Genomic DNA, 15,219 nt, shown 5'->3' on the forward strand with positions numbered 1-15,219 from the left:
CTCCCTCCCTGCCTTTCTTTCACTTCCTCTCTTTCCTTCCTTCCTTCCTCCCTCCCTCCCTCTCCCCCCCTCTCCTTCTTTATTTCTCTTTCTCCCCGCCCCCATTTTTTTATTGGTGGTGGAATATTATACCAAGGACTTTGTAGTGCTTGGCTATCACTCTACCACTGAGGTATATAAGCCCCCTCCTTTGTCTAATATTTCTCTTATGATGATCATATTAAATTATCATCTAGCCATACATTTCTGGTTGCAAACTCTTAAGAGTTGGGCATTGCATTTTTGTATCCACATTGCCCAGCATGATGCCTGACATAAAAAGCTCCACAGATTTTTGCTGAACTTAAATCACTGAATAAGCTCCCCTTGTACTGATTCCGTGCTCACCAAGCAACCTTTGATAATTTGACTTTTCCAGCAGCTGCCGCTGATGGAGCGGATGTGTGTTCTATCAGACGGATGTGACTGTCTGGGCCACATGGCAGTGCATTTATTTCTAGCTGTAAATTAATAAATTGGAGTCCTGGTTTACACACACACAGTTTGCGAATAAATGGCTTGCCTGTGGTCATAGCTCAATTATCCAAACACATGTGATCCTCCTGGCCTATTATTTGCAGACTGCTTTTTATTTGTTATCTTGAATTTGTCCTCCTCTCTGGCCCTGATCAGTCTTTTTAGAAATTATTTTCCTGAAAATTTCATAGGTGCATTTTGATCACATTAATCTCTGTCAGTCTATCTTGTCCCTTCCCACTATGGCTGAACCCCTTCATTTCAACTAACCCCTTCTTCTTTTGATTTTTTTTGTCATCCACTGAGCTTAATTAGGGTTGCCTGCATGAGAATGGGTTGGGGTTATTCACTGGATTTTGGTCGACCTACCAGTGGCTACACCACACCATTGAGGAAAATGACTCCTCCTCCCTCAGAACTTAGCTGCCCAATAGCTGTTCAGGGAGGGAGGAGGCCTCATGAACCCCTCTACCATATCCATGATGGAATGTTTACCGATCAAATCTTGTCCTGTTAAGTCTTTTTAAAAAACATTTTAAAATGTTTATTTATTTATGAAAGAAAGAGAGAGAGAGAGAGAGAGAGAGAGCGAGAGAGAGAGAGAGAGAGAGAGAGAGAGAGAGAGAGAGAGAGAGAGAGAGAGGGAATATGAACGGGCACTCCAGGGCTTCTAGCCACTGCAAACAAACTCCAGATGCACACACCACCGTGTACATCTGGCTTACATGGATCCTGGGGAGTTGAACCTGGTCCATAGACTTCACAGACAATTTTCTTAACCACTATGCCATCTCTCCCACTCCTCCAGTATTCTTTTTTTTTTTTTTTTCAAGGTAGGGTCTCACTCTGGTCCAGGCTGACCTGGAATTCACTCTGTCATCTCAGGCTGGCCACGAACTCATGGCAATCCTCCTACCTCTGCCTCCCGAGTGCTGGGATTAAAGGCAGGCGCCACCACGCCCGGCTTCCAGTATTCTTTCTTGATGGATATTTTTATTTATTTGCAAACAGAGAGAGATAGAAGAGAGACAGGCAGAGAGAAGGTACATGCCAGGGCCTTAAGCTCCTGAAAATGGACTCCTGAGGCATGCTCCATCTTGTGCATTCAGCTTTTATGTCAGTACTGGGGAATTGAACCCAGGTTGTTAGGTTTTGTAGGGAAGTGCCTTAACTGCTGAGCCATCTTTCCAGCACCTTTTCAGTCTTTTTACTCCTCTATATGGGTAATCCAAAGCTGGCACCAAGTATGGCTCTGTCAGGAATATTGTGAAGCATGAGTTTTGTGTTTCCAAAGTCCCTGATGGTTTGGGCCACATATCTAGGGCATATATTGGTATGGTGGGTCTCCATTCCATTTCTGACTTAGCATAGCACATTCCAGACAAATTTGGTTTGGTACAGTGCTGTGTGAGTTCGGTCAGGAAGCCATGAGCCTTTCTTCTTGGCTTGAAGTGCGAGAGGGAGGTGAATCAGGCTCACTTGCAAGTAGGCCTGGCTCTAATAAGAGTGAGGAGAGCAAGGCAAAGCTCCAGGGGCAGAGAGGTGTAGCTGGACACAGCCTAGACCAGAGAGTAGATATGCCTCAGCTTGGTCATGGCCAGACCAAGTCAGGATGAGGGAGGGTGTGTGGCCCCGCTGGAAAGCCTGGTAAGGAAGCCACCCACTCAGGTCCTGGGCTAGTGAAAATTCCAGTCTACCCTGAAGAACAGAAGTGGCTTCTCCAGTCTCACATTTCTCAAGCCCCAGCTAGGGGCCTCATTTGGAAGCTTTCTTTGATTCTTCTGGTCAACTTCTAATTTCAATGGAAGAGAAATAACCACAAGAAACACTAGGCTAGCTACTCTCAACAGGAGAGCTTTGTAAAATACAGATGCCTGGGTTCCCTTCATGAATTATTGAGCTACCATCTTCAAGGGAAGGACCCAGGAATGTGTATTTTAAAAAATATGGCTCCGTAATTCTGATAGACCCCCTATTTTCTGTCCATTTTCTGTTGCTTCAGGTTAATATCACTGGCTGGTGACTTCATGAAGAAGATAAATTTACTGTGCTCATGGCTCTGAAAGCTCAAGGGCGTACATTCTCACATGCTCAGCAAATGGTGAGGACCTTTGCTGCGTCATACCTGGCAGAGAATGTTATATGGTGAGGCAGTGCAAAGATTTGGTTAGGCCTCTCTTCCTCTTCATATAAAGCTGCAAAGTCCATCAGGAATGCTCTTCCCTGCATGACCTCAACTAATCTTACATACCTTCCAAAGGCTGTACCTCCAAATTCCCTCAGCATATACATTCAGACCAAGCTTTTAAAACATGAACGCTAGGATGGCTCATTCAAACCATAGCAGTTCCCAAAGGAGTTTAAGGATCATTACAGTTTGCAGTCCTTATAGCTTACCAAAGTGTTAGTGCATTCTGACATCACTTCTCATATATGCATATAATGCCTTTTGGATGTTTTCCCTCCAAGTGTTCTCTCTTATCTCCCTCCCCTCCCACTAACACTTCTTCTTCCACATTAGTCCACATCTTCTTCCATTTTTTTATATCCTTTAAGGTAAATTTGGGTTGTTTGCTTGGTCATGGGGGAAGGTTATTTACCTTGGAATGGGCAATTTAACAGTTGCTCTGCTACGGAAGAACCTGACTCTCCTTCCTCAGAAATCATTAGTTACTCTGGAAGGTGTGGGATCATGTCCTCCCCATCAATGGTGATCTCTATCAACAGGATCAGTCTTGTGCAGGAAACCACAGCTGCAGTGAATTCAAGAATGCAATCGCCACATTGTATCCAGAAGATAGTGTTTTCCAACCCTGCTCCCCATCTTCCTGCTTATGTGTTCTTTCTAGGAAGTTCCCTAAACCTTGGAGGGGATGGTTTAGATGTCCTGTGTGAGGCTGATCACACAGTACTGACATCGTTTCTCTCTGTATTACAACCTCAAGCACCATGTTATAAATTAATATTAATGTTAGTATTGTTAAGTAGTGGAAATTTTGGGCTCTGTCCCTTTTTTATTGTTTGATCTCTCACCACACTCTTGTCTCTATATAATGTTAATGTAAGGTCGAGAATTATGTAAATAATTAAGATCAGCACAAGGCTGGAAAAAGGCCAAGGTCTGTTCCCACACTACCACACAGGCACACACTGTCTGCACACTGTAGGAGTTTCCTAAGAAAATGTGAATACAAAGAGAAACTGAGCATACTGGTGCACACCTGTAATCACAACATTTGGGAGGCTGGGGCAGGAGAATTGTGAGGTTCAGGCCAGGCTGGGCTGTATAAGGAGATCCTGTCAGAAAAGGAGGGAAAGAAAGAGAGAAGAAGGGATGGAGGGAAAGAGAGAAAGAGACCACCTATATTTGCTTTGTACTCTCAAAAACTACTTACTTAAGGTGTGTATGGAAGCATGTATGTATGTATAGTGTTATGTCAAATTAGTATCAGGCTGTGTATATGCTTTTACAACTATGTTTTAAAACTTAGTAGCAGACCATAGTTAAACTATATTTTCTTATAACTGTTAACATGATATATCCCTAGGTTCCAAGCTGAGTTTAACTAGAAAATTATTAGCAAAAGTATCTCAAAGACATACTGAAGTAGAAAGTGAGAAATTTTAGTTCTCTTCTCCAAGTATTTAAGATAGATTCAATATATATGTATGTTCCAATTCTGTGTGGCCACCTACTCCAAAATGTGGTGGCCTAAAGTAATTGTTTACTATTTCTCCTGACTGAGATCAACTGGACAATTCTGCTCCAGAGTTGACTACCCTGTAGGTTTGTCAGATTTGTCAAATTAAAAATCCTGCAAGCACCTGGGGACACTTGAATTTCAGATGTACAATGAATAGTTCATCAGTATAAGCATCTCCAGGCAACATCTGGGACATAATTACAGTAGTTATACTAAAAATGCTCATGATATATCTAGGAAGTGGATTTAATGGAGGCTGCTGTGCCTCAGCTGACACACCTCATTACCTGGGGTTACCCTGTAGCTCTAGACCTTTGTTTTGTTCCTTGTCCTCTAAGAAGTTAGAGGAGACTCCTGGACATGGTAGGACCAGGGCAGAAGTTCAGAAGGACAAAGGTATCAGGCTAGAGGTGTAGCTGAGTGGTAGAGTGTGTGCTTGGCACACACGAAGTACTGGATCCAATCCCTAGCACCAGGATGAAAAGGAAAGGCAAAGGTGAAAGCTGCAAGGTCTTTTGAGACCTAGCCTTGGCTGTCGCATAGCTCACTTCCTCCTCATTCATGGTCACAGAAGTGCCAGGCCATCACATACTTAACAGACTAGATTTAGTGCCTGCAAGGAGAAGCGCAGTGGTACCTCAAGGGGACATGCATTTGCAGACGAGAACTGCTAGGGACCATTTTGCAAAACAGGAGCTATGTTCTTTCCTGTTGTTGGGAAGTACTGCCTTGTGTTCTTTTATGCCATAAGTTATTAACCCATTTTCCATTCTTGATATTTAGATGATTTGTTTTGACGTGTTGTAAACTTTGTTGTAAAAAAAAAATATGAGTTTCTGTGCATCCATTTCTATTTCACTTAGGTGTTGTAGCTCACTGCCATGGTTCTGTGCCCAGATTTGTCACTTTTTAGTTGTGTGTCCTGAAGGGAAATCATTTAATATCTGTGTATAGCTGTTTGCTCATATGAAAAATAGAAACAAAATATATTGTTGCTGTAACAAAATATGAGGTTACTGTGAAAAGCTTACTGATCTCATACTGGTGGTAAAATTTGTAATGATGCCATTGGTCTATATTAAGATAAACTCCAAGAGATAAAACACTAGGTCAAGGGTTACAGAGATATCTAAGTCATTTGCTATATATTAGTAAATCAAAGGGAACTTTTTATAATACTGAGGGTTGAATCTAGGGTGATACAGTTGCTAAGCAAGTACTATATCAGTCCTTCTTTTCTTTTTATCTCTGTCCTCTTTCTTCCCTTCCCTTTTCTCCCCCCTTCTCTCTCTCTCTCAGTGGATTGTCTGGATCTCACTCAGTAGCAGAGGAAGGCCTTGATTACGTGATTCTCCTATCATAGCCACTCAAGCAGCTGTAGTTATAGACTGGTGTCTCCAGACAGGGTTGGAAGGTCCATGTTTGGTATTAATAAAAGCAAGTCTAACTTTTTCAGCATAGTGTTTGAGCTAAGACTTTCAGCAAAGAGTTAGAAAAGCACAACCTGTGGCCAGTTTTTGTAAATAAGATCTGTCTGTGCACAGTTCTTCCCATTTGCTTGCATACCAGCTACCCCTACCTCTGCTCTTCAAGGCAAGAATAGCTGTGGTCATGACTAAGTGGCCTATAAAACTGAAAATGTTGGTTGGAGGCATTACTTAGTGGCAGAGCACTGGCCTAGCATGCACAAGGTCCTGGATCCTATCCCAGCACCACAAGTATGTAAATAAATACAACAGAACAAATGTCTTTAAGGAAAACTTGAAAATGTTTACCATTTGACTCAGCATGGGCAGTTTGCTGATCTTTAGCTTAGAGAAAGAAAGGTGTAGTCTCCAATCCTTACTTTTCTCCATATCCTGTCTAAGGTGGCAGAAGTGTTTAGGTGAAGAGCTTGCTCAGTTGCTATGTGTGAGTGTGTGTGTACACAGGTGTCTGTGTGATTGTATGTATTTGTGTAGACAGAACACTGACTTCTACATTAGTCATTCTCCTTTAGCAGTTTCTGAAGTTCTGTGTAGTACTTTGTGTTTTTGGAGTTAGCATCTTGCTCTGTAGCTAAGGCTGGCCTTAAACTTGCTATTAACACAAAGTGGCCTTGAACTTGTGATCCTTCTGACTCTGCCTCCAGTGCTGCTATGATAGTTATGAGCCACCACACCCAGATCCTTTGTTGCTGTGGGTTAAAATATATTTTATCTATTTGGGGAGAGAGAGAACGCGAGTGAGCGAGGGAGCAAGAGAATGGGCATGCCAGTGCCTCTAGCCATTGCAAACAAGCTCAGGCTCAAGATGCATGTGCCACTTTGTCCATCTGGCTTTAGAGGACTCAAACCAGAATCCTTAGGCTTTGTTGGCAAGCACTTTAGTTGCTGAGCCATCTTTCCAGCACTCCTTTGTGATACTTTAATGAGTATCATTGACATGGCCATTCTGGGCACTTATTAAATAGGAAGCAGGAGAAATAACATCAGATGTGGAAAATATGTAATGAAGGCTCTCATACTCAGAGTCTTCACAGTGTGCCTGCTCACTGCTATCAGTACACTGTTCTCCTTTCCATGCCCACCCAGCAGAGACCCACCTCTCCCTCCACACTTCTGCAAGGGAAACCTGGCTTCTCACTTCTGTTCTGCTCACTATGATACCTGCTGTGCTCTCCAGGAGATGGGCCATAGTGGGTTCTGAGCATTATACTTTAAGAGGGATGTTATAAACTTAAAAAACTGACATTTACTCTCTCCATTTCATTCTTACAACATTGTGGAGTAGGTCTCATTATCATCATTTTAGAGTTGGAATATGAAGTTAAGAAAGGTTCAAAAGGGGTTGGAGATCTGATTTAGTGGTTAAGGCACTTGCCTGCAAAGCCTAAGAACCCACATTTGGTTCCCCAGTACCCACATAAATCATATGCACAAGGTGGCGCATATATCTGGAGTTCATTTGCAGTGGCTAGAGGCCCTAGTGCACCCATTCTCTCCCCCTCTCTCTGCCTCTTCTCTCTCTCTTTCAAATAAATGAATAAAATCTTTAAAAAAATATTTTATTTATTTATTTGACAGAGAAAGAGGGAGGGAGGGAGGGACACACACACACACACACACACACACACACACACACACACAGAGAGGGGGGGGAGAAAATAGGTATGTCAGGGTCTCCAGCCACTGCAAATGAACTCCAGTCTCATGCACCCTCTTGTGAATCTACCTAACATGGGTCTTGGGGAATTGAACCTGGGTCCTTTGGCTTTGCAGGCAAATGCCTTAATTGCTCAGTCATCCCTCCAGCCCAATAAAGCCTTTTTTAAAAAAACAATAAAAAAAGAAAGGTTCAAGAATTATCTCAAAACAACACCCCCATGTAAGGGCTGAAACTGGGATTTGAACCATGTGGCTTGGAAAAAATGCTTCCTTTTCACTAGGAGTTGACAGTCTGTGAGAGATGATGCCATGGCATAAACATACTCTTTAATGAGTATGAGAGATACTTCATAAGTTAGGGTAATATGTTAGGACAATTCAGAAAGAGGGGGCACATATTTTATAGAAAGAAGTATTTGAACTTGATGTTTTAAATTCTCTGTGACCAACAGTGTCTTTACTCCAAATCTGAAATCAGGTAAAATTAGTGAGGGTGAGAAGAATATAAAACTAGAACATGTTGAGTCAAAATTTAGGAGCTGCATGGAACTGTCTCCCTAGTTGAAGAACAGAAGTTGACTTTGAGCCATGAGAGAGACAGACAAAGTAAGAGTCTGCTGTGGGCCACGACTCTGGAGGGACTTAAGATATGATTGTTTTAAATGGTGACTCTAAGATGAGCCAGCTATGAGCCTCCAAAATATCTGGGGCCAATCCTTTATCATCTCAGTTGGGTTATGTTCTGGTTTGAACATGAAATGTCCCTCCTAGACTCTTGTTTTTTAAAAACTATTTTATTTATTGACAATTTTTATATATGTACCTAATGTACTTTCATATTTACCTGTCACCTGTCATTACCTTCTCCTTGTCCCCCACATCCAGGCTCGTGTATTGACATGCATGTTTTGTAGCACTATTTTGGGAAGTTAGAAGGAGTAGGTTGCTGAGAGTGCCGTTCTTGGGGAAGTATTACCCCTGGTACCTTCCTGCCATGTTCTCTGCGTTTCGGTGAGCTATGAAGTGGAGAGCTGTCCTCCACTGTATGCTCCTGCTATCACAATGTTGGATCCCAGTGAGTGTGAACTAAATCCTCGGCAGCCATGAGACACAATATATCCTTCCTTCCATAGGTTGCTTCTGCCAGATCACAGTGAAGAGAAAGCTAATGGATTCATTTTCCTTCCTTGGCTCATCTAGTTAACTAGCCTCTGCCATGTTTGCTGAATGTGGAGCTCACTGGAGACTATGGATAGAATCTAGATGCCCCTCTCTCTTCTCTCTCTCCCTCTTCTCTCTGCCAAGCATGTACCTAGTACAAATCTGTGAGGGGAGAATTGTTTTTTAGACTACTCCTTAGAGAAGTCTTGAGAGCCAAGAAAAAATAAGTTCACAGAATTGAAAGATGTTGACAACTTGTCTGTGGACAGTAATTTCCAACCTCTGCACCTGTTACTCAAGCCTCCCCCAAATCACTTCTCTGGAATATATATATAGTGTCAGGGCTAAGCTTATGGGATGCTTCTCATGGAAGCATCATGAGCTCATTAGACTTGGGCCCATGGACCTAGCCCAGGAAGTAGTGCACAGAAGAGGATAAGAAAAGCCTGTTGAATGAAGGAAGGAAGAGGTGTGTGAATACAGGCTGAATGTCTCTATCATTAATTGCCAAGCTGACATTGGCATTTTATTTTGAAAGTAAGACTGCTTGGATGTTCAAGCGGGAACTACATGAGATCAAAAAGCATTCAGCTCAGCACCAGATCATATAATTTAATTGTTCTGGGAAGTAGCCTGGTAATGCTGCTTTTTACAAAGTGCTCCGCTAGTGATTCTGATATGCTATTGTGACCAAGAGTCACTGGTATACAACCCAGCTTCTATTCTGTCCACTTACAGATGAGGAAATTGAGGCCCAAAGTTAGTCTGTAGCTCGGAAACCCTCTTTCATGACATGAAATGTGGAAAGTATGCTTGGCTATCTCTGGAGTCTGCTTTCCTGCTGTGTTCTTCCTTTTATCTTTCTCTACATTTGTGGAGAGAGAGCTTGAACTTGGGGACCCATTGCCAGGATCAAACTCCTGAACTTCCCCACAATTCCTTTCTTTCCTGAATCCTCTGGTAGCCCATGACGATCTCCTGCTCACTGCTTTGTTTCCCAAGTGACTTGAGTCCAATATTCATTTCCACTGATAAAATGTCCCTTCTGGAATGTCATGTCTATTTTCCCTACTCCTTCTCCTGGAAGCAAATGGGAAAGATTTATGGCTCCTTGTAAAATCTCAGCCTTGTTTAGAAATTGCTTGTGATTGATTAAGTAATAAAAATGCTTTTAAGACAGGGAGGTAAATCTCCCTGCTAATTGCTGTGTGCTTTACATTAGAACCTTGTTACACTGCCTGATGCTCTCCAGGGCTGGACAACTTTATAATTTCCATCACCCTGAAAAGTCACATTGGAATCATTGCCTGCAGCTTTTTTTTTTTTTTCCCCCAGGACTGAGACTGTTAAAAGGTCCAGACAGATAATTAATGGGATGGTAAAGTCAACCAAGCCAAGCACTGGAAACAGAACAGCACATACCATCTTCCCTTTGAGTGCGAGTTTTGGGCTCACCCAGGTGTGTAGATGGGAGCTAAGTCCTGGTGGAAGGGTGGTCCACATGGGATATAGAGGGAGTTTCTTGGCCTCCACCAGCTCTGTCTTGCTTTCTAGAACAGTGGTCTGGGTGCTCAAAAAGGTATATGAGATATAAGTTGGAGCCAGAAAGAAAAGCAATTTGTATTAAAATATGTAGGGCACATTCCTGGACAATGGGATAGGGCATAGGCAAACATGGCATAGAAGGTATTTGGTACTTAGTCCAGTGGCCTGGATTATATGGTTGACTACTTGGGCCTTAAAGGAATATAATAATGCAGCTATCACCAAATCTATCAATAACTAATTTTTTTTGTTGTTGTTGTTCTAGGAAGGGTCTCCCTCTACCTCAAGCTGACTACAGTATGTAGTCTCAGGATGGCCTTGAACTCATGGCAATCCTCCTACCTCTGCCTCCTGAGTTCTGGGATTAAAGGTGTGGGCTACCATGCCAGGCTTAAATATTTCATTTTTATTTATTTATTTGAGAGGGAGAGAGAGAGAGAGAGAGAGAATGAGAATGGGCATGCCAAGGCCTCTAGCCACTGCAAAGGTACTCCAGATGGATGTTACTTTGTGCATCTGGCTTACATGGGTATTGGGGAATCAAACCTGGGTCCTTAGGCTTTTCAGGCAAGTGTCTTAAACCACCAACTCCAACCCCTATCAATATTTTTTATACTTATATACAACCCTAGAGTTTTCAAAACTATTCAAACCTATGAATTAGTGGACAGGCACTGTCCTCCTGACAGCTAGTTTGGGCCTCATAGGACAGTTTCCAGTCAGTCTAGGAGGCCAGAGAAATGTCCCTGAGGAGAACGCAGGACATAGGACACAGGCCACAAGAAATGGACTTCTGCTACTAGGGATAAACTAGGCAAGAAGCCTTTGGCTCAGGAGAAACTTCCTGCTTCAGACAATTATCTGTTAATCTTCTTCTCTTAGATAACATTTTTGCTTTTAAGGAGATCTGACTATCCAGAATATTCTGCCTGGCATAAATGTTAGTGATAAGAAAAGTAACACAAAGAGGAGCTCCCAGTTATCTGCAGAATTACTTGGGAAACCCTTGAGTGCTCTAAAGTTACAGGTAGTTATGATCATCTTCCTGACAAGCGTCTACTTCCTTTAGTAAAGTCTTAAGTGCTGCATGATCCAATGATAATTGAAAAAAAAAAACTCAACCTATATTGCATTCAAATTGTTAAGAAAGAGGCAGGAAAACTAACTCTGACTAAAGGAGTGATCCATAGAGGAAATGACATATAAACTTTGCCTTAAAAGATAACAGTTTTCCAGAGGAGAAGGAGGATTCCAAAAGAAGAATGCCACTGAACAAGTTCAGAGTTCTGGAAAATCATGCCATACTTGGAGACCGAATTGGAAAAGGGCTAGAGTAGAAGGTGCCTAGCAGAATGCATCTGGGAGGGGGAGTTTGGGCCTTATCACTGGGAGTCATCTTCAGATGCAAGCTAAGGACACTGGGTTTTAACTTCAAGCCAGTCCTCAGATGCCCTTGTCCATTGCATCAGGGTTCTTCTGGAACAAGGTCATGGCTTACTCAGAGGGCAGAAGGGCATTACTTGAGCCCAGTTGTCATGGTAGCAAAGCAAGTTGGTGGGTGGTAAATCCGGGAGGATTGAGTGTGGTGAGGAGAGGACTTCTATAGCAAGTATAAGGCATGGCTAGTTTTCTCCAACTTTCTCAGGATTTCGCTAGACTTTTGGTCACTGTGTCCCTGACCCTTCCCATGGATAGTCTCCAGTGAGTGTAAGTTAGTTTATTTCCCAGGAAAAGGGTTTCAGGTTTTGACTGTGACCAGTTGGGAGTTTTGAAGCTTATTTTAAGAGTAATGCACAGGAACGTGACAGGGACAGGTCACGGGCATGAAGATTTCACCATGTTCTAATTATAGTGTTATTTATTTGTTCCATTTTGCAATGTCTCAGAGATACCTACATTTCAAATTCCAGGAAAGAGCTATTCATTTTGGAGAAAAGGCTTCACACTACCTAGGTTTCCTTAGCACCCATGAGAAACCCTATCTCCTGTCCTATCCAGTGTGACCATAGAGTAAAAGTGAGAAAGGGGCTGGGGAGATGATTTAGCAGTTAAGGTGTTTGTCTGAGAAGCCTAAGGAGGCAGGTTTGATTCTCCAGTACCCACATAAGCCAGATCCACAAGGAGGCATGTGCATCTGAAGTTTGTTTGCAGCGGCTGGAGGCCCTAACACACCCATTCTCTCTCTCTCAAAGAAATAAAATATTTTTTTTTTCAAAAAAGATGACCCAAAAGGCAACATAGTGCTGAGAAGAAAGGATGGAGGAGTGTCCAGCACTGAAACATCTCATATGCTCCAAGGCTCAGGGTCTGTTGCGGAGGAGGTGGTGGAAAGAATGTAAGAGCCAAAGGAAGGGTACCACACTTTCATACAACTGTCCAGACAGAATTTGGCCTCGATATCCAAGACCTAGCAGTGCCTAGCAATATCCACACAAGACCCTCTTAATAGGAGAAAAAGATGATGACATCAAATTAAAAGAGAGGCTAATGGAGAGAGGGAGAGGATATGACAGAGAGCAGAGTTATGAAGGAGAAAGTGGGGGAGAGGAAGGGAAGGAAATATGATGGTTTGTTGTCTGTATGTAAAGAAATTGTCAATTATATATATATTATATAATATATACATATAATATTATATAATATATTAAAATTATATATATATATAAATAAATATATATATAAATATATATAATATATATAAATATATATAAATATATATATATATTTAAAAAGAATGAGAACATTCATTCAAAGAGCTTTTCTAAATGCTGCACCTCAGGTCTTCAAATGAAGAAATTCTACAGAGTTAGTCTTGGAATGAAAGATTCATCCTTCAAGTTTAAGTGACAATTGCAGAAAGACAGGGAGCTCTTTGTATTCCTTCTGTTTAACTGCTGCCTCAGCTCTCCTGAGGTCTTAGGGGCTGGCAGCTCTTTCTGACAAGTGATCCAGAAGCTACTATCTCTTCCTGCAGAAGGTAAAATTTAGGGACATTAGAAGACACTGGAGGTCCCTGCCCTCTACAGTCTTGCTGCTTCTACTACCAAGTCCAACAGTATACAAAAAGAAGCAATAGAAGCAATACGCTGGGCATGGTGGTGCATGCCTCTAATACTAGCATTTTGGAGGCAGAGGTAGGAGGATCACTGTGAGTTCAAGGCCAGTTTGAAACTACATAGTGAATTCCAGATCAGCCTGAGCTAGAGCAAGAGCTTGCCTTGAAAAAAAACAAAACAAAACAAAACAAAAATCAAAAAATAAAAGAATCAATGAATGATAATTGAATATATAACAGGAGCAAGGGACTGTGCTAAATAATTTTTAGCTGGATTTTCTTATTGAATCCTCCAAATAAACTTACTGACAAGGTACTATAAGTCTTCTATTGTATGGGTGAAAATACTGAAGGTTGAGGATGCAGAGGAGTAACTTGTTCAAAGTTCCAAAGTGAGGTGGACTTAAGGCTCAAACCCAAGTCACCCAGCTTTGGGGGAAATTTTTAAAAGTTTATTTTTTTATTTCATATGAACATACTTATTATGTAAACACCACATGTTTGTACCATCCTTTCCCTCATCTCTGCTCCTTTTCCAAGGTGGCCTTCCTTGTTGGGGATGTAGGTCAACCCTACTGTGACCCTACCCTACCCTACTGTGAGGGTAGCCATCAGTTTTGGGGAAGAGACAATGTCTGTGTGCATAATGTCCCAACTTGTGGCTCTAACAATCTCTCTGCCCCCTCTTCCACAAAATTCCCTGAGCCATGTTGGGTGTGCATTTTAAGTCTACTTCAGTGATGGGTTCTTAGGAGCCTCTGGATCTCTGCTTTGGTAGGAGTTGAGTGTCCTCAGTGTCTATCTCCACCCTTGTGCTGATATGAGGGTCTCTGAGAAAGTAGCATTCTTGCTCATTTCCCCAGTTCCTCTGTGGTTTCAGCTGGTTCCATGGTGAAGCGCACTGGGTCGTGTCTTTCCTCAAGTCCTGCTCCCATCAGAAAAAGAGAAGCAGATTCTCCAATGGAAAGTGAAGTCTGCACAGTTTAATGGGATAACCATTATTATTTTAGAGATAATTTAATGGGTATAGACCCTCGTGTAGCCCAAGATTAGTGGGAGCTTGATATTGGAAAGCAAAATCATTTTCTCAATATGATTCTGACTTGTTTTCCAGTTCCAGATAAGGGTTTCTTTCCACTGAGCAGATATGTTAGCCAATCAGGAGCAGTTGGTTACCCACCATGGCTATGTGCTACTATTGTACTTGTGTGAGCATCATGTCAGGTTGTTTAGTTCTGAGTTGCTTAGACCTCGAGTTGCTTGGATAGATGTTGGCCACTTTCCCTGGTAGCTCATGTAACACCTTCCAGCACTAGATGGGCTAATTGTCTGGGGAATGAATGACTCTCTTCCAGATTTCAGTCAGGTCTGTCCATGTTCCATGCCAACAACATATGGTGTCTTCAGCAATAGGGTCTTACCATTTACCTTTTGTGTTCTGATAGAAGTATGTCTTGTTTGGGGAGACCTTGTAGGTATCTTTGATCAATAGCTCATTGTGGGTTTAACTGCATCCTGGAACTGGGAGTTATAGTTCAGAGCCAAGGGAAAAGAAAAAAAGAAAAAGAAAGAAAGAAAAAAGAAAGAAATAGGAGAAATTTAAGGTTAAGCTTCATCTCACCCTCTCCAGTGCCTTTTGATTCAGTTTATTCCCCTAAGGTACTGTTGAGGGTTCACCCATTTCGTCTGTCTTCCAGGATATAGGTTTCTGTGGTACCAGTTCAATTTGGGTTCAGACTTGTGTCCCTCCCCGACATTTTCCTTCCCCTCAAGTCCTATACTCCCTATTGATCAGGCCTCAAAATGCCTGTCAAGTATGTCAGCAACCTGGCCTAATCCAGGTTAGGAACCGCAGATGAGTGAGACCCTGTGATGATTGTCTTTCTGTGATTGTGTGAGTTCACTGAGTATGATCTATTCCAAGTTTGACCATTTTTCTACAAATTTCATTGTGTCTTTTTTTTTTTTCTTACTGCTGAGTAGAATTCCATCATGTAGTTACACCACATCTTGTTTATCCATTTGTCCAATGATGGTCACCTGGGTTGATTCCGTTCTTAGCTATTATGAATTGAGTAGCTATAAACATGTT

The sequence above is a fragment of the Jaculus jaculus genome, chromosome 3, assembly GCF_020740685.1.
Source record: "Jaculus jaculus isolate mJacJac1 chromosome 3, mJacJac1.mat.Y.cur, whole genome shotgun sequence".
Taxonomy (NCBI): Eukaryota; Metazoa; Chordata; class Mammalia; order Rodentia; family Dipodidae; genus Jaculus; species Jaculus jaculus.